At 46.1% G+C, this 24157-nt stretch overlaps 1 long non-coding RNA gene across 1 annotated transcript in view; it reads right to left on the bottom strand.

The window, feature by feature from the left end:
- The window catches only part of LOC135190838 (uncharacterized), an 82813-nt gene that overhangs the window by 6876 nt on the left and 51780 nt on the right, over positions 1-24157 (bottom strand). The window lies entirely within an intron of this gene.

Consider the following 24157-nt stretch of genomic DNA (forward strand, 5'->3'; position numbering starts at 1 on the left):
ATGGAAGTTATCTCCCACTCAGCAGCAGTACTGCTGTTCCAGATCCATGTTCAACATCGGAGCTTAATGAGCTTTATCTGCTACTTGACCGTGCTGGAAGTCAGTGTTAATAAAAATATGCCATAAATAATTAACAGCCATTTAAATATTCATATGTTGTTGGGGGCAAGGCCTTGGCAGGCAGCTGAAGACACAGCAGTGAACCAGGATACATTTCACTGAGGTTAACTGTGTCCTGAAAACGCCACCCCAGAGCAGGGAGTCAGCAGAGATCAACACAGCCCTCGGTCTGCTAATACACAGCGACAATATCCTGACTCGATAAGCTACCAGTTCAGAAACAGGTGACCCATGTCAGCAAGCTCTGCAAACGAGTACTGGAAGCTTCATTTCACCTGACTAATGCTGCTGTTAGCCTTTTAAAGCATAAATAATGATCACGATTAAAACATCAACCTTTATCTTTCTTTTTTCTTTTTCCTTTTCTTCTTTTCCTTTTTTTTCTTTCTCCTTTTCCTTTTCCCTTTTCCTTTTTTCCTTTTCCTTTTTCCTTTTATTTTTCCATTTTCTTTTCCCTTCCTTTTTCATTTTCCTTTTTTCTTTTCCTTTTCCTTTTTCCTTTTATTTTTCCTTTTTCTTTTCTCTTTTCCTTTCCTTTTTCTTTTTCTTTTTCCTTTCCCTTTTTCCTTTTATTTTTCCATTTTCTTTTCCCTTCCTTTTTCATTTTCCTTTTTTCTTTTCCTTTTCCTTTTTCCTTTTATTTTTCCTTTTTCTTTTCTCTTTTCCTTTCCTTTTTCTTTTTCTTTTTCCTTTCCCTTTTTCCTTTTATTTTTCCATTTTCTTTTCCCTTCCTTTTTCATTTTCCTTTTTTCTTTTCCTTTTCCTTTTTCCTTTTATTTTTCCTTTTTCTTTTCTCTTTTCCTTTCCTTTTTCTTTTTCTTTTTCCTTTTCCTTTTTCCTTTCCCTTTTCCTTTCTCTTTTTCTTTTTCCTTTTTCTTTTCCCTTTTCCTTTCCTTTTTCTTTTCATTTTTCTTTTTCCTTTTCCTTTTCTTTTTTCTATTTTCCTTTTCTGATTTCTTTTCCTTTTCCTTTTTCCTTTTCTTTTTCCTTTTTCTTTTCTCTTTTCCTTTCCCTTTTCTTTTTCTTTTTCTTTTTCCTTTTCTCTTTTTCTTTTTCCTTTTCCTTTTTCCTTTTTATTTTCCCTTTTCCTTTTTTCTTTTTCTTTTCATTTTTCTTTTTCCTTTTCCTTTTCTTTTTTCTTTTTATTTTCCTTTTCTTTACCTTCTTTTACTTTTTCTTTTCTTTTTCTTTATTTTTCTTTTTATTTTCCTTTTCCTTCTTTTCCCTTTTTCCTTTTTTTTTTAATCTTCATTTTTCCTTTTTCTTTCTCGTATTTTTCTCTTTTTCCTTTTTCTTGTTCCTTCTCTTTTCTTTTTCTTTATTATTTTCTTTTTATTTTTCCTTTTCTTTTTCCTTTTCCTTTTCTTTTTTCTTTTTCCTACATGTATTTTTATTTTCTTATTCTTTTTCTTTCTCTTCCCCTCCCTCCCCTTTCTCTTTCTCTTTTCCTTTTTCACCCAGGAAAATAATTATTCTTCCACAGCATTGGAACTGTCACCTCAAATAGTCACTTGAAGGCAGAATTGCTCCTGAGCCAAATGATACTGTATATAACTGCAAACATCGTCTCCCCCAGGTGACTTTAGGAGCTATGGTTTCCTTCTTCTGTAAGTGTTCAGATATGTGGCATCGCCTCTGGAGCCTGAACAGAAAGGCAGCGTTGAGTGTATGCTCTCCTACCCATATGCACACATAACTTGATATTAACACAATCCATACCCACACAGTGATAAAACTGAACAACAACAACAACAAGAAGCAGCCTTAGTCTAAATGTAGAATTGATGCTGGGAAGAGCTCTGTGAACCTCCTCTTGCCAGGAGATTCCTCTCCCCAGGCGAGCACACAATAGTGACAATGGAGTGGGGATTCAGTGGGGCTATTAACCCCCTAGGATGCAAATGCAACACGAAAACATTCCTAAGCTACTACAAATAAAACCACAATGAGCTAACAGTTAATTTTAAAAACCAATCTGAAAGGCAGAGAGTAAAATGCTATAAATGTGAGGAGTCAGAGCTCCACCAACTTGTGATTTCATTTGCATTTCTCATCTGTAATATTGGCTACTTGAGCTTCCCTTGCTTAATGAAGGGTCTGCTGCCTTCCAGCTTGTGCTCCGTTTATTTACTGAAGGATACAAGACAGACTTAGCAGTCAGAGAAAGGAGCATGGTTAGCCAGGCCACCCACTGATAACCACCCAGCACCTGGAGGTTGCAAAACCAGCCCCATCTAAACAGAAAATCAAACTCAGTTACTGGATGAAACAATTTCATGTACTGAAAAAGAGAGCACTTCTTCACGAGGCAGTGGCAGAGGATGGGCAGCAATAAGGACAATCAGGTTTCCAACAAGGTAATTAATCACAAGTGCCATATCTAATTGATTTGGTGTGAGTGGGCCAGCACAGTTCTGCCCCACTGCTCCAACCCTTGGCTGTGTATTCATGTCCTAGCCCTGCACACGAGGACTGAAGGCCAAATTACAAAGTCTGAAGTTCTCAGTTCACTTCAGGGGGGATTTTACCAATTTCTTTCCAGTGCATCCTGTTTCCTTTAATAAGAAGTGAAATACCTGCCATTAACTCAAATACCTTGCCCACTGCCCAAGAAGAGGTAAAAGGTGACTTGAGGTGGTTTATCTGTTGGATGTTTCCAAACCAAAGGACTTTGGCTGTGATTTTTGAACCAGCTTGTACCAGGAAGCTTTGAGTTTGCTTCTCCTTCACATATCAAGAGCAATGCCCTTCTGCACAGCACACAAAGATTGCTCTTCCAGTTCCTTTGCAAGGGTACAACACTCACAGAGCGTTCAAAGCATCCTTCAGAAACTGGGTCTTTATTTCCCATTATCCTGTGAGTAAGACAAGAGAAGAACTCCCACAGAGCAAAGAGAAGGAGGAGCTGACTGCAGATCAGCTGTCTCCACTCCTGTACCTGAGTTCATCCTGACAATCTGGCACCTCACACAAACACTGACTAGGGCCACCAGCTCAGGTAAGAAGACAGATCTTTACCTCCTTTTGGTCTTGCTCACACATTTCTGTAGGTATTATTTCTTCTGAATTAAGCCACAGCCTATCAACAGTGTAATCAAGCAGCAAGTTTGGTGTTTGCTTCTTAATCCCTACTCTATTTCCCATAATATGGTCTCCTAGTTTGAAGCTAGCTAGAATGTCTGGGGGAGAAGAACTAGATTACAGGCTGTGAAAGAGAAACAAGGGTGATGTCTACTTCACTCCTAGGTTTGCTGAGAGGTATAAGAACAAGAATCCAAGCATAGACAAGGCACTTCTGCTTGGGAGCTCTGGGCTGCATTTCTCCCTCTACCCTCCCTGCCATCACTCTGATTAATCCACTTTGCTTCTTAACCTCCATTCTTCCTTGGGACTGGGGTAAGGTTGAGAGGGGTGGGAGATGGTGGAAGGGCAGTTGGGAGCCCCTCCTGGGGACTCAGGTTTCTGGGGGGGGAAGTTGTGTTTCTCTATTACCTTTTACCTTGTCTATTTCTGTCCTTAACTGTATATACTGTAAATATCTCTTGTATTTGTGCTAAGCTGTCAATATAAGCTTCATTCCATTTCCAGAGATGGCTGAGTCTAGTCTGGGTGATTTCCAAAGTGTGTGGGGGGGGGGGAGGGGGTAGGTAACACCCTAACCATCACACATGGATTAAGTGGATGTGCATTCCATATTTGGAGTGAATCAGTCTATGGTTTGCACAAAGGAAAAAGAGGTAGAAAATCCAGAGTTCACCCTCAAGCTTCATACACAAGTGGGCAAAGGACTGCCTCAAGCAGCCCACCCATAGAACAGGAATAATTCAACTGGCAGCTGACACAGTTGAATATACAAAGTGCTTTGAGATCCCTGAATGACCAACAGTAGGGAGGAAAAAAAGAACTCTGCTGCAAGATGACAACTCACAGCCATATGGATACAGGAGGGCCACTTCTGTATTAAAAACAGCAGCAAGAAAGGAGCATTATGCTACTTCTCTTGGGTGGCTACAAGGTATTTCTTTATGAATATATGTTTATACATATCTGAGGGTCAGAAGGGGGGGCACAGGCTCTGCTCACTTGCTCCCTGCAATAGGACAAGGAGCAATGGATGGAAGCTGCAGCACAGGAGGTTCCAGCTCAACACAAGGAGGAACTTCTTGACTGGAAGGGTCCCAGAGCCCTGGCACAGGCTGCCCAGAGAGGTTGTGGAGTCTCCTTCTCTGGAGATTTTCAAGGCCTGTCTGGATGTGTTCCTGTGTGACCTGAGCTAGATTGTCTGGTCCTGCTCTGGCAGGGGGGTTGGACTCAATGATCTCTTTGGGTCCTTTCCAACCTCTGACATCCTGTAAGCCTGTGATTTGCTACCAGAGCTTCTGCTGGAAGGTCACAGCTAGCCCCTGGCATTCTTCCCCTTCATCGAACCAGTTTCAAGAGCAGTTGGGTCCAAGAATCCCTTTCTTAAATCAGGTAAGGAGTATTTCCAAGTCCATCTCCCAAACCTGTGACACACCCTTTAAAGCAAGCTTCCCAGTATCCAAACCCTCTGTCAAACCTGCCCCATTGTAATTACCGGGCAGCCACTGCCTCGGGATAAATCTAACAGACTTTTTGGCACTGTCAGATTAAAACTTACCTATCAACTCACTGCAGTGCTTTAGCTCTCCCTAAATCTGTACTTGGGAGAGAATTTACGAGCAGGAATTGCATTTTGCAAAATGATTAAAGTTACCAAACATCCATAAAAAGTTGCAGTTGTAGATATCTGCTTTTGAAAGTCTGCTTAATTTATGAGGGGTGGAAGGTTTATTGTCATTTAGAGTCCACAGTGATGCAGCAATTTAGCATTTTGCTGAAGCTGTACACAGCTGCTGTCTCATTTATGGTTTTTACATGTTTTTAAATTGCCATGTTTGTGACTAGGGGGTGTTTGCATATTGGGGAAGGAGGGGGGGGAGGGGAAGCAGCCTCTCCTTATTGCTCCCTACCCCACTGTTAAAATGCGAAGCAGGTCATGCTCCTTCTAAGGAGACTGTGAACTGTGCAGTGTGCTTCAGCACTTACTCTCAAGACAGAATGTCCCTCACTCCTCCCCACCCACCCCCACCCGGGTCTGCAGTACAATAAAATTAAACAGAGATGTAAACTCCTCTGCTGCCAGCCCAGCACTGAAGATGCTGCAAGGACAACTGAGCTGCCACATTAATGCTAATGGGAAGTGGTTCGGTCTGCCTGTTCCCAGCAATAAAAGGCTGCAACTACACAAGCCAGTGACCTGCACATTCATGAAGTAAGGTCCTTTAGCCTTCCTAAAAGAAGACAGCCTCAAATTCTGCCATGCATTGGTGTTCTTACCTCATTACAGGCAGCAGAGGATAGGAAGGCTTCGACCACCACCTTGCAGCCAGTTGCCCATTATTTGGAAGTAACAGATGAAGTCTTCTCTAGATGTTAAATCCACACTGTGCAGGGGGAACTTCAAGCTTTCCAAGAGCACAACCACTGTCTCTTTAAGAGCTACTGTATAGCATCAGAAGCCTTATGCAACTCAAATTACATTTCATTCAGTCATCCTGACAGTCTTCCTCACAGCTTAAGGCTTAGTCACCCTTACAGTAGAAAACATTTCCTCACGTTCAAAGAGAGCCTCTTGTGTTCCAGTTCGTGCTCACTGCCTCCTGTCCTATCAACAGACATCACTGACAAGAGCCTAAACCTGCCATCTTCACATTCTCCCTTCAGTGCTGAGATGCATCCCCAGCATCTGCAGCTTAGCAAAGACTCTGCAATGTCATCAAGCAATACTTGGGCTGCTCACTGGCACCTACAGCTTGTTGAAACCGGCAACCCAGGACAGGATCAGGTAAGGGAGGGACATCCTTCTGTGTTCAGAGATGTGTGTACTTGTAGCACTGCTTACAGGTCAAGCTTTTGCTTCTGTATGCAGGTCAGGTCCTCTCCCACTGTGAGGCAAATGCACCCTGACCTTTCAGTAAACTTTGACAGAGACCTGGAGAGTTTGGATTAAACAGTAATGAAGGCTACCAATGCTGTGTTAAAGACAGAGGAAGGCAGATGGAGTTGAGTCAGTGTGAATGCTGGCCATGGAAAATGTGCAAATGCCACTTTGTTTATTTATTATCTACTGCTTTATGACATTTACTCCCATTTGCAAATTGGCCCAGCTGTAGACATGAGATTGGACAGAAGACAGTCTTGATCACCAGCCCCAGCCCTCCAGTCTGCAGCTTGCTAACAATTGAGGCTCTGACAAGCACCAGCACTGCCATGTGCTCATCACAACTGAATCAGTGAGATTGCCAAGGTCAAAGTAGCAGAAGGCAGACAGCTCCAAGCTGAGAGGTGTGCATCAGAGCACAGGGATGCCTCACCTCTCTGCCTATCCTGCTGTTATTGAGAATTCCTTTAACTCTGTGCTAGTTTGAAGCTACCTGGAATGTTTTGGTGAGAAGAATTAGATGCTAGGCTGTGAAAAGGAAACAATGGAAACATCTGCTGCACTCACAGGCTTGCTGGGATGTATAAGAACAAGAACAGAAGCACAGATAATGCAGTTGTTTGATGTCTGTCTTTGGGGTGCACTTCTCTCTAACCTAACCTGCTGTCTGACTAATCCATCTGCTTCCTAACCCCCCCCCCCCTTCAAACCCACCTTTGAACATAAGGCAAAGTCAGGGGTAAGGTAGAGGGGTGGGAGAAGGTGGAAGGGTGGTTGGGAGCCCCTCCTGAGCACTCTGGTTCCTGGGAGGGCTGTTGTGTTTCTGCACTACTTTTTAACCTGCATATTTCTGTATAGGGCAACAAAGCTGGTGAGGGGCCTGGAGCACAAATCCTATGAGGAGAGGTTGAGGGAGCTGGGGGTGTTTAGCCTGGAGAAGAGGAGGCTCAGGGGTGATCTTATTACTGTCTACAACTACCTGAAGGGACATTGTAGCCAGGTGGGGGGTGGCCTCTTCTCCCAGGCAACCAGCAACAGAACAAGGGGACACAGTCTCAAGTTGTGCCAGGGTAGGTATAGCCTGGATATTAGGAAGAAGTTCTTCACAGAGAGAGTGATTGGCATTGGAATGGGCTGCCCAGGGAGGTGGTGGAGGCACCATCCCTGGGGGTCTTCAAGAAAAGACTGGATGAGGCACTTAGTGCCATGGTCTGGTTGATTGGTTAGGGCTGGGTGCTAGGTTGGACTGGATGATCTTGGAGGTCTCTTCCAACTTGGTTGATTCTATGATTCTATGATTCTATCTGCTTGTGTCCTGTGCTAAGCTGTAACTAGAAAGCTTCATTCAATTTCCAGCGACCAAGTCTAGTCTGGGTGATTTTCCCAAGTGTGTGGAGGGGGGCAGGGAATACCCCAACCATCACAACCCCATTCTGTAGCAGTTCATTTTTTTTTCCCCATTGTACCAAGCTAGACTTGTGTTTGCAACCCCAAACTAATTAAAGACATTTTGATTTATCTCTGTACAAAATCCAGCCTCTTGCCCTTGAGCATTCTCATTTTCCAGCTTCATTGAATTCTACATTTTGTTGCTGATGTAATTTTCAAGAATCCCTCCCCCCCCACCCCAAACTCCAAAGGCTCTTTTCATTCCTTATGAATTTCTTCTGCGTGAGGCAGTGCTTTATCTATGGAGCAGGCAGGAGTTCCTGTCAATTGTAATAAAATCCAAATGCTTCTTAATAACTGGAGTGGAGTCAAAAGGAGCCACAACAATGAGGAATTAGAGATTAGCAGCAGTAATCATGGACTAATTGAAACAATAACATATTAACTGGTGTCTTGGTGGTCCTCGCAGGCACAGGAAGCTATACGCAACCCAAGCTGGCATTACTAAGCACTTAGACCTGTCCTTCTGAATGAAATCCTTGCATTGCCAGGAAGACAGCTTACATTTTCCCTTCTCTATGAGAGTATAAAAGTGCTAACCACTCACATTAGGTAAGTTTCAAAATCAGGAACACATTTGTGGGTCAGGGTTCCATACACAGCAGAGCAGCTCCCTCGCTGCCAGCCACTGAGAATCAGCTCTCGGTGCCAGCTTCTGTAGCACTGCTTAGATTAAAATGCAGGCCACAGCTTGAGTGCTGTGTCCAGTTCTGGAGTCCTCAATTCAAGAGAGATGTTGAGATATTGGAATGTGTCCAGAGAAGGGCAGCAAGGCTGGGGAGGGGCCTGGAGCACAGCCCTGAGAGGAGAGGCTGAGGGAGCTGGGGGGGTGCAGCCTGCAGCAGAGGAGGCTCAGGGCAGAGCTCATTGCTGTCTGCAGCTGCCTGCAGGGAGGCTATAGCCAGGTGGGGTTGGGCTCTTTTACCAGGCAACCAGCAACAGAACAAGAGGACACAGTCTCAAATTGTGCTGGGAGAGGTCTAGGCTGGATGTTAGGAGGAAGTTGTTGTCAGAGAGAGTGATTGGCATTGGAATGGGCTGCCCAGGGAGGTGGTGGAGTCTGTGTGGCTGGAGGTGTTGCAGCCAAGCCTGGCTGGGGCACTTAGTGCCATGGTCTGGTTTATTGGCTAGGGCTGGGTGCTAGGTTGGGCTGGATGACCTTAGAGGTCTCTTCCAACCTGCTTGAGTCTATGATTCCATGATTCCATGCTAAGGAAGTACAAATTAACTATTTTAAAACATAATAAGCACATGAGGAAGAACTTCTTTACTGTAAGGGTCACAGAGCACTGGGAGAGGCTCCTCAGAGGGGTTCACAGAATCACAGAACATTAGAGGTTGGAAGGAACGTCCAGAGGTCAAGTCCAACCCTCCTGCCAAAGCAGTGCTGTGGAGTCTCTTCCTCTGGAGACTTTCAAGATCTGTCTGGATGTGTTCCTGTGTGACCTGAGCTAGATTCTATGATCCTGCTCTGGCAGGGAGCGTGGACTCAATCTGTGGAGGTCCCTTCCAACCCCTGACTGATTCTGTGATCATTACAGTTTATAAATATGTAAGGAGTGAGTGCCAGGAGGCTGGAGCCAGCTCTACTGGGTGATGCCCAGTGACAGGAATGGGGGCAATGGGTGGAAGGTCAGACATAGGAGGTTCCATGTGAACCTGAGGAAGAATTTTTTCACTGTGAGGGTGACAGAGCACTGGAACAGGCTGTGAAGCCTCCCTCTCTGGAGATATTCAAGAACCATCTGGATATGCTCCTGTGTGATCTGCTCTGGGTGATCCTGCTCTGGCAGGGGAGTTGGACCAGAAGATCTTTTGAGGTCACTTCCAGCCCCTGACATTCTATGAGGCACTTAGTGCCATGGTCTGGTTGACTGGATAGGGCTGGGTGCTAGGTTGGACTGGATGGTCTTGGAGGTCTCTTCCAACCTGGTTGATTCTGTCATTCTCCCTGTGCAAAGTGTGGCAATTGTTTGCTAACTCAGGTCATACTAGAGAAGAAGGCACAAAAAAAACCCCAATCCTTGGAAACAAAAAGTGAGAGAAACTGTTAGGATTCCCCTCAATTGTTCCAGAAAGTGCCCCAGCATCAGCAGAAGCTGTCCTGCAGAGCATCTGTGCCAGAGCTGACAGGCCAGCAGCCTAAACCCTGTAGACCAGAGCAGTATATGATGTAAATGTTGTCCATCATAAAAATCAATGCTTCTTTTGCTAAGTGGTCAATATTTATTTAGCTTTAGCATTGTTTAATTCAATGCATCAATTAAAGATAGTGTAATGTCTGATTCGGTCCCGAGCTGCTGTTGCTGTTTGTCGTTACCTCATCTGTTTGATATCACTCATGTCTTTAAGTCCCTGCTCTTTTGTCCCCTTTGCATAACTCAAGGACAGGAATAATTGACGTGGAACTTTCAAAAATTAATTTGGCCGCCTGCGCCGCTAAGGGAGAGTGCAAGTCCTGAGCATCATTTATAACCTCACCGTGATTGGCCCTGACAAAACAATACCTTAAAAACTCACCAAAGTAAATTATGGTGCAGGCAAATGGCTGAGCATGAGCTGGGCCCAGGGCTTGGAGCTCAGCCAGGCAAAAACAAAGTAATGCGCTTTTGATATTAATAACAGAGCCGCTATTGATCCGCCAGCCAGTGTCACTTCCACGCTCAGGCAAGGAGATTGCTTCGGGCATTTAGTCCACTGAAAGCCACTTTCCATAGAGGCCATTTAATTCTGGGAGTCTTTAATTATCTGAAATGGAAGCCAGTTAAAGGGGCCAGGTAGCTATTTACTGGGCTTTGGCTAGGGGGCTGCGGTTCGGAAGCCGTCAAGAAGACAGACAGCTCAATTCTTGGATTTCTAAATACAGCTGTCTGGGTTTTTTTTTTTCAGATGTTTATTTCATCTGTGTATTTCCTTGGCTTGGAGCCTGCTGGGAATTTGTAGCTACATGGATTCAAATTATAGGATGAGATTTCTCAAAAGATCTGAAGCTGATCGCCCTTTAAAAACAACCAAAAAAACCCAAACCCCAACTCAATAAATTAAATACACTTAAAAAAGGAAAAACAAATTCAACAAAGCACACAAGAAACCCACAAGAAAAGCAGCAACTTAGAGGAGAGAGTCAACATCTCTTCCTAAAACCCAGAACGATCTGTGCTCTAAAGAGGAGGGCCACAAAGATGCTTAGAGGGCTGGAGTAGCTCTGCTATGAGGATAGGCTATAAGAGTTGGAGCTCTTAGAATCACAGAATCAACCAGGTTGGAAGAGACCTCCAAGCTCATCCAGTCCAACCTAGCAACCAGCCCTATCCAATCAACCAGACCATGGCACTAAGTGCCTCATCCAGGCTTTTCTTGAAGACCTCCAGGGACGGTGCCTCCACCACCTTCCTGGGCAGCCCATTCCAATGCCAATCACTCTCTCTGCCAACAACTTCCTCCTAACATCCAGCCTGAACCTGCCCTGGCACAACTTGAGAATGTCCCCTTGTTTTGTTGCTGGTTGCCTGGGGGAAGAGGCCACCCCTTACCTGGCTACAGCCTCCCTGCAGGTAGTTGTAGACAGCAATGAGGTCACCGCTGAGCCTCCTCGCTTTGAGAAGACCTTGGAGTGGCCTTCCAGGATCTGAAGGGGGTTACAGGAGGACTCTGGAGAGACTACTTTCAAGGTCTTGTAATGACAGGATGAGGAGTAATGGGTTTACAGAGGAAAAGAGGAGATTTAAACTGTTAGGATGAAGTTCTTTGCAGTGAGGGTGGTGAGACACTGGCACAGGTTGCCCAGGAAGGTTGTGGAGCACAGAATGTGATCTTTGACCACATTCTGTGCTTCTGTGCTCATCAGCCTCCCTGGAGGTGTTTAAGGCCAGGTTGGATGAGGCCTTGAGAGACCTGTTCTAGTGGGAGGTGTCCCTGCCTATGGCAGGGACTTGGAGCTGGCTGAGCTTTGAGATTCCTTCCAACCTAAACCATTCTGTGATTCTATTCCATGATTCTATGACCTGCAGTTTGAAAATCCCCTGTCTCTTGTGTCTGCACATCCCTGAAAACACACTTGGTAACCTCAAACAGAAACAATCAGATCTGCATAAATAGATTGCTTGCCTTCCCTCTACCAGAAGAGACTGCCCCTTTAAATTTTACCCCCAGGGAAGGATACTAAAGCAGTGCCAGGGACTGCTCAGATCCCAGTTGTGCCTTTACCTGCTCAGAGGGCATAATTCTGTAGGGCTGAAGGATGTGGAATTGGAGTGCATATGGGACTGGGTAAGGGGAAACCAGGGTAACCAAGCACTGCAGGCAAGTGCAGAGGATCATCCTGTGCTTAGTCATGGAATCATAGAATCAAGCAGGCTGGAAGAGACCTTTAAGCTCATCCAGTCCAACCTAGCACCCAGCCCTAGACAATCAACCAGACCATGGCACTAAGTGCCCCAGCCAGGCTTGCCTTCAACACCTCCAGGGATGGTGACTCCACCACCCCCCTGGGCAGCCCATTCCAATGCCAATCACTCTCTCTGCCAACAACTTCCTCCTAACATCCAGCCTAGACCTCCCCCAGCACAGTGCCACAGTGCAGCCAAGTTGTCCTGCTATTAAACAATCCATCAGCTTCTGTGTAGCACACACAGCTTCTGTCTAGCTCTGAGGAACAAGTTTGTCTTTTATGGATGTGAGATGAGCTGAATCCTAAACGCAGCTGCAGCATTTCTGCAGTCCTGTGCACAAAAATACATAATACTGCCAAAAAAGCACCCACCCTTCACCATTCTTGTGCTCCTGATGCCAATCTTTATGTCTGAGGATGGCAATAAACAGGACATTTTATCCTCATCATTTTGGAGTCTTATTTTGTGTAATCATGCATCACAAAGCTGCTTACAAGAAGAGGGGGAAAACTAATTGCGGTTCACAGAAGTTTCAGATGCTGCCATCAGCAGTAAATCATAAGAGTAGGTGCAACTGCTTTCAAGCTGTGGCCTTAAAATCTGACAGACCCCTCAGATTTGGGAAAAACAGTTTGAGAAAGATTTACCTTGCTGCTGGCTTTAAATGGACAACAGCAGCAGCAGAAGATAAAACAAAACACAACCCCAGAGACTTAGCTTCATAGAATAGAATCATAGAATCAACCAAGTTGGAAGAGAGCTCCAAGCTCATCCAGTCCAACCTAGCATCCAGCCCTGGCCAATCAACCAGACCATGGCACTAAGTGCCTCAGCCAGGCTTGGCTTCAACACCTCCAGGGACACAGACTCCACCACCTCCCTGGGCAGCCCATTCCAATGCCAATCACTCTCTCTGACAACAACTTCCTCCTAACATCCAGCCTAGACCTTCCCTGGCACAACTTGAGACTGTGTCCCCTTGTTCTGTTGCTGGTTGCCTGGCACAAGAGACCAACACAACCTGGCTACAGCCTCCCTTCAGGTAGCTGTACACAGCAATGAGCTCTGCCCTGAGCCTCCTCTGCTGCAGGCTGCACCCCCCCAGCTCCCTCAGCCTCTCCTCACAGGGCTGTGCTCCAGGCCCCTCCCCAGCCATGCTGCCCTTCTCCAAACACCTTCCAGCACCTCAACATCTCTCTGCAATTCAGGAGCCCACAACTGGACACAGCACTCAAGGGGTGGCCTGAGCAGTGCTGAGCACAGGGGCACAAGAACCTCCCTTGTCCTGCTGCCCACACTGCTCCTGAGCCAGCCCAGGATGCCATTGGCTCTGCTGCCCACCTGGGCACTGCTGCCTCATCTTCAGCTCCTCTCTCCCAGCACCCCCAGCTCCCTCTCTGCCTGGCTGCTCTCAGCCACTCTGTCCCCAGCCTGTGAGACTGCTTGGGGTTGTTGTGGCATGCCCTCAATATGCCACTTCATGCATCACTTTCTCACTGAAGGGACAGTGTAGACCTAGAGAAGTACACAAAGTGGCCAAGGTATTCAAGTTGTATGAAATAATTCCTCCCTACTTCACAAAATTAAATAGATTGGGATGTTTAGCTTGGAGGAATGAGCAGTTGAGGACAATAATAGGAATCTGTAAATCAGCTTGTGGAAAATTAATTATGTACCAATACCTCAACAAAAAAGTTTCCTGTCTTCCTCCCTGCCTGTCCAGAATGGTCAGGGAGAGCATCTGGGATAAGGACAGAAGCATGTGATTGCTGTTTGCTGCATGTTGTCCTGGAGGCAGCAATCACAAAAAGCTGCTAAATTGGGACTGGACAAACTGACACTGTTGTCCACTTACAATCTGATGCTAGGAAATCCCCCTGAACCAGAGTAAGAGGGAAAAGGTGGCTTTATAATTAAAATCATGCCATCATTTTGGTTGGAAATGGCCCATAGAGATAATTTGGTCCTAATTATGCTTGAAGCAGAGCTAATTTCAAAGTGGGATCACAAGATGTCAGTTGGAAGGGATCCAAAGAGATCATCAAGCCCAATCCTCAACCTCCCTGCCAGAGCAGGACCACACAATCTAGCTCAGGGTACACAGGAACACATCCAGACAGGCCTGGATAGTCTCCAGAGAAGGAGACTCCACAACCTCTCTGGGCAGCCTGTGCCAGGGCTCTGGGACCCTTCCAGGCAAGAATTTCCTCCTTGTGTTGAGCTGGAACCTCCTGTGCTGCAGCTTCCATCCACTGCTGCTTGTCCTATCCCAGGCAGCAGTGAACAGAGCCTGTCCCACTCTCCTGACCCCCAGCCCTCAGATAGTTATAAACATTGATTAAAACCCCTCTCAGTCTTCTCTTCTCCACACTAAGCAGCCCCAGGTCCCTCAGCCTCTCCTCATCAGGCAATGCTGCAGTCCCCTCATCATCCTCCTAGCTCTCCCTTGGACTCTCTCCAGCAGATCCCTGTCCCTCTTCAGCTGGGGAGCCCAGAATCGTTTTGCTCAGGGCTTTGTACAAGCAGGACAGCCTTGCCCAGCCTTGTGCATCTGCTTGCTGCCTTTGTGGACAGTAAAACACTGGCTCCTAATGCAGCAGTCATGCATAGCAGAGCACAGGGCCGCTGAATCACAATGGGCTACCAGCTAACAAGAGGAATGTGTGGTAACCTCTCATAATTTAGCACTGCCCATGACACATTCAGAGGACAAAAAAAGATGAAATCTTGCTGGGTAATAATTCCAAAGCACTCTCTGAGCATTATGGATGTCACCATTTCAGAGGTGTCACAGTTCCTGTTGACACTCTGTGGCCAGAGAGGCAAAGAGTTGGCAAAGGATTCCATAAAACTGCTGGCTTTAGACTGTGGAACTCATTAACCTCCTGAGTTCAAACTTCTTTTATGGCCAAAATAAGAAGGGTTTAAAAAATTGAAAAGTTATTGCTAATCTTTGCATCACAAATGTAAATTTCTCTCTGTTGTAAGGAGCTGCTCTAACTCATACAGCTGCCTGAGGAAGACTGTGCTGCACATAGCAAGCTCCCCCAAGTGGAAAGCTTTTAGCTCCTCAGTCACTGAGGAGGGTTAAGATGGGGGAAATGAGAGTCCACCAGGTGACACATTAAAGGATTTTGAACTGTAAGCATCACCATGCAGTGGTGCACACTTGGAGTCAGAGAGAAGACATGAGGAAATAAGGCCACCAGGAACAACTAATTGTTCTTGTTGGTAAATTCAGACATTAGAGAGGCAGCAAGAAAGGGAGGTTGTAGCCAGGTGAGGGTTGGTGCCTTCTCCCAGGCAACCAGGGACAGAACAGTCTCAAGCTGTGCCAGGGGAGGTTTAGGCTGGATGTTAGGAAGAAGTTCTTTGCAGAAGGAGTGGATGGCATTGGAATGGGCTGCCCAGGGATGTAGTGGAGATTCCTGGAGGTGTTTAAAAGGAGGCTGGATAAGGCACTTAGTGCCATGGGTTAGTTAATTAGAAGGGGTAGGTGATAGGTTGGACTCAATAATCCTGAAGGTGTTTTCTAACCTGATTATTTCTGTGATCCTGTGTTGGGGGATAGGATGGACTTGATGAGCTCAAAGGTCTTTTCCAACCTGATTAATCCTTTGATTCTGTGAGCCTGCCAATGTGTCTGGGAGGCACCCTGCTGCCCTTCTCAAATGGATACACTAGTACAAAACCAAACCAAACACCAACATGTGCCTGAAACAAACCCAGCAAATAACAAAGCCACTGTATTGCAAATCCTGCCAGCCAAGCATCCCTAAACACACTGGCTGCAGCCAACATTCATCCAATTTAATAAGAGCAGTCTAGAAGGAAAAAAGGTAACAAGGATTTGGTGCTAAAGCAGCACAGATTGGTCCCTGTAATCTGTCATGCTCCTCTCTTGATTTCTGTAAATAGACAAGACTGCCTGCTTTGCCTGAGATGTCTGCCAGCACTCCTGCATTCCTTCCTGGTTTTTTGGACTGGAAAGCTCCCAAACAAAGAGTTAACTCACTTTCTATATTAAATATTTACATAAAAACGTTGAGGAAGGTGTGTGTAAATTATAAATAATGTAAGGCAGGACTGGGCTCGGTTAGAGCTAAGAGACCCAAATCGCATCATCATAATACATTATTCACATATAATGCATCTATTCTCCTCCATTAGTGTTACTAGAAAAAGCCCCTGAGTGCTTAACTTGAATTTGGAAGGCTGTAATAAATGGGAGATAAACAAATAGCAGTGGGGATGCATCTGTAGTTAAACAAGTGTAAATTAGAGCCTAGCCTAATTCCTCCAAACTACATGGAGGACAAACATGATGCTTTCTAGAAACAAGAGATCAGTTACACAGTGGGATGAAAAAAAAGGGGGGGGGAGGAACCAAACCAAAGCAACCCAAGAGCAAATAAACCAAGAAACAAACACACAAACCCCCCCAAACCAAGCAGCCAAAAAAAACCTGCCACCATAAATCCAAATTAGTTTATATTGCTCTCCCCACAGCCTCACTCAAAGTTACACTTCAATAAACCTTTGTGTTGTGACAACAAACGACAAACACAGGAGCCACACATTTCAGCTCACTCCCACACATTCCAGCTCACTCCCACACATCCCAGCTCACTCCCACACATCCCAGCTCACTCTTGCTCCTCATGCCCACTGTGTGTGCACCTTTGCCTCGGTTCTAGTTTACATTTCCCAGAGACTCAAATACAGTTGAGACAACCAGCAACAATTTATAGGATGCCTCTCCCTCTTCTTTCCCAAAAGGAATTAGATGTAGAGAGGGGAAAGATAGGCAGACCCAAATAAACAAACAAATAAATCTCTCTTTGATTTGGAAGTTACAAGAAGAGAAGTTTAACAATGAATAAAAGGTAAATTGCTGGGTATCTCAGATTCCACAAAGACAGGCTGAGGGTCACCAGAATGCTGAGTTGGTCTCTCTTTAGGCCTAAAGACAAGAGCAGATACCAATATGGTACATAGGAGGTCAGTCCCTTTATTGAAGCTAAGCATGGTGCTTGTATTGTGGAGTTCAGGACAGGGGCATGTACCTCTGATAGGCTTACACAGCAGAACATGGGCTGTCCTCCTAAGAGATTGGTTGTGTCACTGCAAATCACCCAAAATCACAGTCTCACAGTATCATCAGGGTTGGAAGAGACCTCATAGATCATCAAGTCCAACCCTTTAGCACACAGCTCAAGGCCAGACCATGGCACCAAGTGCCACGTCCAGTCCTGCCTTGAACAGCTCCAGGGACGGCGACTCCACCACCTCCCCGGGCAGCCCATTCCAGTGTCCAATGACTCTCTCAGGGAAGAACTTTCTCCTCACCTCCAGCCTAAATCTCCCCTGGCACAGCCTGAGGCTGTGTCCTCTTGTTCTGGTGCTGGCCACCTGAGAGAAGAGAGCAACCTCCTCCTGGCCACAACCTCCCCTCAGGTAGTTGTAGACAGCAATAAGGTCTGCCCTGAGCCTCCTCTTCTCCAGGCTAACCAATCCCAGCTCCCTCAGCCTCTCCTCATAGGGCTGTGCTCAAGGCCTCTCCCCAGCCTTGTTGCCCTTCTCTGGACACGCTCAAGCATCTCAATGTCCCTCCTAAACTGGGGGGCCCAGAACTGAACACAGTACTCAAGGTGTGGTCTAACCAGTGCAGAGTACAGGGGCAGAATGACCTCCCTGCTCCTGCTGACCACACCATTGCTGATGCAGGCCAGGATGCCACTGGCTCTCTTGGCCACCTGGGCACACTGCTGGCTCATGTTCAGGTGGGTATCAGTCAGCACCCCCAGATCCCTCTCTGTTTGGCTGCTCTCAGCCACTCCAACCCCAGCCTGTATCTCTGCATGGGGTTGCTGTGGCCAAAGTGCAGCATCATCACTTGGAGCTATTGAAGCCATCCCCTTGGACTCTGCCCATCTGTCCAGGCGGTCAAGGTCCTGCTGCAGAGCCCTTCTGCCCTCCAACCCAGCCACATCTGCCCCCAGCTTAGTGTCATCTGCAAACTTGCTGGTGACTGACTCCATGCCAAACCTTGGTCTTGACAAACAGAAAACCAAAATACAGAATTCAAACAAACCAAACCCAAACCCCCAAAACCTAAACTGCAATGTCAAAATGGATCTGAAAAAGAGTGTATAGAATTTATTGGATAAAAGCAGTGCCAGAGGGAAAGTTCCATTCAAAAGCACAGATGTAAAACATCCACGTTTTCAGCAGGCCTAGTAAATGACTAAATCCCTGCAGAACTGGCCAAGGGTGCTGGCTACAAACCTAAACCTCCACTCAAAAGGCAGAGTCTTTAAATGAGCTCTCTGACATGGGGCAGTCAAATCCTGTCGCTGATGGAACTGGGGCCTGAAGCTGTGCAGCTATAGGTCAACACTGGACCTCTCTGGTCTCTCTCTGAACCACATGGCAGCAGTGAGAGGAGCAGCTCCAGGCACAGAAGGCAAGGACAGAAGACAAGGCATTCCTGCTGGCAGGAAAGCAGGCTCAGTAACCCCATGACCCAGGGGCAGGCACTCTGCAGACACCATCCCAGCCTCCTGCGAGCTTAGGAGTCTGTTGCTGTCCCACGATTTCTCCTTAACTAGAGAACTTCTTTTCCCCAGGCCCAGAAAAACATCATCAGCTGCTGACTACTGAGAAGTGATTTATTAACTTCCCACTCAGTCTGAGCTTTGGAACATGACTGTACTCAGCAGCAGCCACCCGAGTCCTCGGGCGAGTTCTGCCAGGTGTTTCCTGGTGCCTCCAGCCTCTCTACTGCCTTTCTTCACAGGGATTCATATTACTGCCATAGACAGAATTGTTTCAGTAGTTCGTGGGGCAAGTTTTTACCTTTCTGGTATTTTCCTGGAAGTGAAATAAATAAATGCTCTCTTCCCCTCAACAGCACAACTATTTCTGCCTGTTTGGAGCTCTGACTCATTTCTCCAGGTGATGCTGGAGTAACTTATTTGTGGAAGGAACCTTCCCCTTACCCCTGAAGCAGGGCAATGCTTTCTGCTCTAACACACACATCTAGCAGGGGTGCAAGGTGTCAACCAGCAATAGAACCTGCAGCATTCCTTCCAAGTCAGAGGTGAAGACCTAGCTGGGTGGTCCCACAAAGAGGAACTCTCTTCTCAGTAGCAGCAGGATTGTTGCCACCTCCTAACACGTAAGAAAACTCTTTCCAAGTCCAAGTTCTCCAACAGCAAAGCAAAGCAGAAAGCAAGAAAGATTTGTGGCTGAATTAAGTCCTTCTTTGCATACAGACTCTATTCAGTGTCTAGTAGCATAAGGGGTGGCTGTCAAGTGGATGGGACCAATCTCTTTTCAGTGGTCAGCAGCAAGAAGACAAGGAGCAATGAATACAAACTGGAATATAGAAGGTTTCACTTCAACATGAGGAGAAACCTCTTTACAGTGAGGGTGACAGAACACTGGAACAGGCTGCCCAGAGAGGTTGTGAAGTCTTCTTCTTTGGAGACTTTCAAAGCAAACTACCCTAGGGTATCCTGCCTTGGCAGGGGTGTTGGACTGGATGATCTCTGGAAGTCCTTCCCAACCTCTAAAGTCTGTGATTCTGAAGACAGAAAACAGAAAGTAGATGAGGAATGTCTTGCAGGTATGCCAGGAGAGGTAAAGGGTGGCTCCATGCTTAGGCGTGCATCACCTGCTCCACACCTTTCTGAAAGACCTGTTGGAAGCCACATGAAAGGCCTTTGTATGTCACACACAATCCTCAGAGCCAAGAAATGTCTCTAAAATCCCTCAACCAAGTTTAAAAACATTAATGTCACCTGAGGAAAAAAAAAATGCAGCTACTGAACAGAACAACATGAAGGACTCAGCCTTACCACTATTGTGTGTATTACACATTGCTTTGCTGGATACTTTTAGGTTCTGTGTTCATCAAATGAAGGGAGTTAGCCACAAATACCTTGGTAAAATGTCCAGCACAGTGGGACCCTCATTCTAAGTGGGCAATATGCACGTTAATTTAAATATTGGGCAACAACTTCATGATATCCTGTGATGGTTTGGGAGTTACCTGCCCCCTCACTCTTAAGAAAATCACCCAGACTAGACTCAGCTGCTGGGAATTGAAGAATGAAGCTTTCTATTTACAGCTTAGGACAATATACAAGCAGCTATTTACAATCTATACAGCTACAGACAGAAATAGACAGGTTAAAAAGGTAATACAGAAACACAACAGCCCCCCCAGAAACCAGAGTCCCCAGGAGGGGCTCTCAACCACCCTTCCATCTTCTTCCACCCCTATACCTTACCCCAGACTTTGCCTTATGCTCCAGGGGAGTTAGGAAGCAGAAGGATTAGTCACACAGATGGCAGGTCAGAGACAGAGAAAAGTGCAGCCCAAAAGCCAGAGAGAGACTCTCTTATCTATGCTTGTGTTCTTGTTCTTATCCATCTCGGCAAGCCTATGAGTGAAGCAGACATCATCTTTGTTTCCTTTTCACAGCCTGTACTCTATTTCTTCTCACCAAAGCATTCTAGCCAGCTTCAAACTAGCACATACCCCAGAACACATCCCAGGCACAATCTACAGAAAACCACCCCAGAATCACTATAGAAAGTGAACTTCAAATAGCAAACATCTCCTCCCCACAGTAAGAAGGTATTTAGCCTTCTCCATTCATTAACATCCAATTAGCTCCCAAGCCCTTTCACCAGCACCAAGTTTTCTTTTCAGCAAAGCAAAACACTACTGCAAAACAAAACAGCAAAGAACCCTAACCCCAAACAAACTCCTCAGTGCCATTAATTAACATAGAGACAGATCTATGGAAAAGCTGAAAGGCAGCAACAGCCACAGAGAAACCACAAAAATAAGCCACTGAGACTTGCAAGAGCTGCAGCGAGCTGAGAATTGCAGTCTTACAGCCTGGAACAGATTACTTTGCATCATGATGATGCTGACGACCATCAGGCAGTCATATTTGGCAGTACAAAGATGTTTCAGATCCACTGGCACAGCTTCTCCTACTACTTCAGAGGGTTTCCCTGGCATTCATGTGCTGGCTGAGAAACGTGCATTAAATTCATGCGCCTGTGTATGCCAACATGTGACTGTGTGAGTGTGGAGCTACAGACACATTGCCAAAACCTCATTTGCTCACAGAGTTCAAACAGTTCATTAACAAATTAAGCAATATTTTATCTATAAGCACGTTCCTCAAGTATGCAACTGCTTTGTTTTCTTCAATACTTATCATGAGATCTCAGTCTCCCTCTCTCTCACTAAGCATTTCACAAATAACTAGAATTACTTAGAAACAACCTGATTTAATAAGACACAAGGATGGCTATAAAACCACTCTGCTTCTATTATCACACTCAAATCCACTAAATTATTCACCAAAGATAATTACATTAAGTGAGTTTATAAAGTTGCATAAAACAACAGCCAGAAAAGACCAAACAGATCTCATATTTGAATAGAATTCCTCCTGAAACAGACTAGGCTCATCTCATTACAGTGTTTAGGCTTGTTTGTGCTCTTCACTAGGCTCTTCTCATTACAGGCTTGGTTGTGCTCTAACTTACAACACCCATCATCAGCAGCCACTCTTTTGTGGCCTCTTCCCATAACCAATTCACCAGAAACAGGACTGTCTGTTTTTAAGCCCAAATGCTCCCTTACACTGTTTATATCCCAGTCTCCCAGTGTGGGACAGCAACACAATACTCCTAACCCTGACAATGCTCCTAACCCTGACAGTACTCCTAACCCTGACAGTATTCCTAACCCTGACAGCACTCCTAACCCTGACAATACTCCTAACCCTGACAGTATTACTAACCGTGACAATACTCCTAACCCTGACAGTATTCCTAACCCTGACAGCACTCCTAACCCTGACAATACTCCTAACCCTGACAGTATTACTAACCGTGACAATACTCCTAACCCTGACAGTATTCCTAAGCCTGACAGCACTCCTAACCCTGACAATACTCCTAACCCTGACAATACTCCTAACCCTGACAATACTCCTAACCCTGACAGTATTACTAACCCTGACAGTATTCCTAACCCTGACAGCACTCCTAATCCTGACAGCACTCCTAACCCTGACAGTATTCCTAACCCTGACAGTACTCCTAACCCTGACAGTATTCCTAACCCTGACAGTATTCCTAACCCTGATAGTATTCCTAAGCCTGACAATACTCCTAACCCTGACAGTACTCCTAACCCTGACAGTATTCCTAACCCTGACAGTACTCCTAACCCTGACAGTACTCCTAACCCTGACAGTATTCCTAACCCTGACAGTATTCTTAACCCTGACAATACTCCTAACCCTGACAGTATTCCTAACCCTGACAGTACTCCTAACCCTGACAGTACTCCTAACCCTGACAGTATTCCTAACCCTGACAATACTCCTAACCCTTACAATACTCCTAACCTTGACAGTATTCCTAACCCTGACAGTACTCCTAACCCTGATTAAAAAAAAACACATGGCAAAAAATAAAATAACTGTCTTGGTTTGCCTTAGCTTTTGAAAAGTGCTGGGGAAAGAACAGCCTGGAGTGTGAAAAAATGATGTGACTTTCACCGTCACTGCAGTGCAAGTAGCTGAGGGCATTAACTAACAGCACCAACAGGAAAAAGAACCCAAATCATTCCCTCCCACCCCCACCCAAATTTCAAGAGGAATGATATTACTTGTGGGTATATTTCTAAGCTTATTTAATGTGATAGTGTCCCTTTAAGTAAACTTGTCACAGAGGATTTATTTCCCCCCCACCCCCCATTGTCTAAGAGTATAGTGTAAGGAGTACAAAAGGTCCACTGCCCAGGCTACAAACCCTAGAGGCTTAGGTTAACAAAGCAGATGACAAGGAGGGACTGGGTGACACAATGAACGGAGTGTTCACAAGATCCTTTCGTTACAGATAGCAAAGGCACGTAAAACCAAACAGCATTTGATGCAAAGAAATTAAAGCCAGCATCAACCAACCCCTAAACCTGCAGTGCCCAAGCCCTGGGAAAGGTGGTGGGTATCAACCATTTAATTCTTTCCAAATGCTTTAGCAGAGATCTAGATGTAATAACTCAATTCTGTGCCACTTGTGTGGAAATCTATTTCATTATTTTCTTACTGGTTTTAGGGTTCCTTTTGCATTGTTCTGTTCCATTTAATGAATACATGGATTTTGAGTATTAGGTGAATAGCCCTTGCAACTGCACACAAAAGGGAAATGATGCAGATAGCATTATGGTCCCGCTTCTTCTCCTTGCATTAGGCTGGAAATGATATGCAGTAGGGATTAGGCTTTGTTTAAAGCTGAACCTCTGCCTCTAAAAGAATACATTATACAAATCTTCTAATGTTGTTGAAATTCCCCAAAACTTGATTGTGTCAGACATAATGTGGCAATGAGGTTCTTATCCCTACCTTATGCCGAATAAATATCTAATATCAGAGAGTATAACCTTGGAAAAGCATACACCAGGGACCATCCCTCACGTCAATAATTCATAGTGCTGTTGGTAGGAAGGTAGCTGCAGCTAGCCCTGAACATTACACGGAATACATTAATGCCCAGGCAGCCACAGCTCGGAGGAGAGGCGGTGGGGGAAGGGGAGAGCGCAAGAGGGGAGAGCCCAAGAGGGGAGACAGCGCAAGAAGGGAGAGCGCAAGAAGGGACACAGCGCAAGAGGGGAGAGCGTAAGAAGGGACACAGCGCAAGAGGGGAGAGCGCAAGAAGGGACACAGCGCAAGAGGGGAGAGCGTAAGAAGGGACACAGCGCAAGAGGGGACACAGCGCAAGAGCGGAGAGCGCAAGAGGGGACACAGTGCAAGAAGGGAGAGCACAAGAGGGGAGAGCCCAAGAGGGGAGACAGCGCAAGAAGGGAGAGCGCAAGAAGGGACACAGCGCAAGAGGGGACACAGCGCAAGAGGGGACACAGCGCAAGAGGGGGGACAGGGCAAGAGGGGGGACAGGGCAAGAGGGGGGACAGGGCAAGAGGGGGGACAGGGCAAGAGGGGACAGGGCAAGAGGGGACACAGCGCAAGAGGGGACACAGCGCAAGAGGGGACACAGCGCAAGAGGGGACACAGCGCAAGAGGGGACACAGCGCAAGAGGGGACACAGCGCAAGAGGGGACAGGGCAAGAGGGGAGAGCACAAGAGGGGAGAGAGCAAGAGGGGACAGCGCAAGAGGGGACAGGGCAAGAGGGGACAGCGCA

The sequence above is a fragment of the Pogoniulus pusillus genome, chromosome 37, assembly GCF_015220805.1.
Source record: "Pogoniulus pusillus isolate bPogPus1 chromosome 37, bPogPus1.pri, whole genome shotgun sequence".
Classification (NCBI taxonomy): domain Eukaryota; kingdom Metazoa; phylum Chordata; class Aves; order Piciformes; family Lybiidae; genus Pogoniulus; species Pogoniulus pusillus.